The sequence below is a fragment of the Pseudomyrmex gracilis genome, unplaced genomic scaffold, assembly GCF_002006095.1.
Source record: "Pseudomyrmex gracilis isolate BER0280 unplaced genomic scaffold, ASM200609v1 scaffold_23, whole genome shotgun sequence".
Lineage (NCBI taxonomy): Eukaryota > Metazoa > Arthropoda > Insecta > Hymenoptera > Formicidae > Pseudomyrmex > Pseudomyrmex gracilis.
The window spans coordinates 140,907-142,458 of NW_018020607.1; positions in this window are offsets into that span (position 1 = coordinate 140,907).

Genomic DNA, 1,552 nt, shown 5'->3' on the forward strand with positions numbered 1-1,552 from the left:
CGCGCGACGCGCGCTCGGCTCCGTCTAACTTAGTGCGGGAAGACACGCCGATTCTGCGCAGCTACGCAGTAGCGCGCTGAGACAATCGGTATAAAGAATTTCTTTCGGATCTTATATCCTCCTCTCTTCCTCGTGCCCTCGTGCACGCGCGTTTCTCTTTCCGCCTTTCCACATTCGTACTCTCTCGTCGTTCTCTCTTTCTCTCTCCTGTACGCGCTCCTCTTCAACGCGCGCGGTTAAAACAAGATTACTCCGACGTGCGTATACGTACATGTACGTACGAACACACACCTACACGTTAACGCGCTCGCTAAAGTTTCACAGTGTTGGTACGCTCCGACGGAAGGAACGAGATCACAAGAGACGGTCGAGAGAGAGATACTGCGAGCGACAGTCGGGGAAAAGCGGGAGGGAAGCGGCTGACTAAAACCCCTCCATCCGCGAGCGCCGAGCGTGATAGTCAGCAGGCGATGCGCGACCAAATCTAACCTAACTCCATTGCCGGTTCTCCAGCAGGCAGCAGGCGAGCGAGCGAGTAGGCGAGTAAACAGGCTGGGTCGCTAGGCGGCGAGAACGGAACGAAGACAGAGTTACGGTCATATGGGAAACGATAGGGTAGAGAAGACGAGGGGCGGGAAGGGGTGAGAAGGGAAAATGCGAGCATGCGCGCCGAAGCGGTTTATCGAGCCGTGGAGAGGGAAGTACGGCGGCCTCGTCCGCCGCCGCCGCCGCCGCCGCCGTCGTCGTCATCGTCGTCGACGGTCGCGGTGGCGGTGGCCGCGGTGGTGGCGACGTGGCACCGTACGAGGAAACGGGACGGCATGAACCTCCGGGACCCGCGGGAGAGAGAAGACGAGAACAGAGCGAGAGGAGCGACGACGAGCCCGTAAAGGAAGAACAAAGACGGAGAGAAACATATCCGGCTGGTGCGAGCGAGATGGCGCCGCGAGCGAGATGTTCGAACGGCGCGATAGAGGGAGACGGGAAACGCGTGGTAGTGGGAGGACAGGGAAGGAAAAAGCGGAGTTATCTGGCAGACGCGCAAGCGAGACGATACAACTCCGAAACGGAAAGAAAAAGAGACGAAGCGCGCGACGACGGCGGGAGCGAGAGGGAAACGTGTAGCGGGTGGCTGGGGAAAGGAACGCGGCGAATATCCCGCGGATGCGAGCGAGAGGGGTGCTTCGGCGTGATGGAGAACGTCGGAATGTGACGGAGAGAGAGAAATAGAGAGAAAGAGCGAGTTACATGCGAGGGCGATATCGCGAGCGAGACAAACGCGCGAGCTGCCGGTGAAATACGGCAGCGAGGGAGGGACGGAAGCAAGAGCGAGGGCGCGAAGGGGAGTACGTGGCCGATGGAGGGGCTTTGCTGGAACGGGAGAGGGGGGAGAGAGGGGCGCTGCCGTCGGACAGTCGCTGTCGCGCCAGGCCCCCGCTAGCGGCTAACAAGCAAGCAGCAAGCAGTTGCAATCCCGTCGCCTAACCAGCATCGCTCGCATTACCTCTTCACCCTCTCTCAAAATTCGCATTGAGGCTTCCGTCAGCTGCAT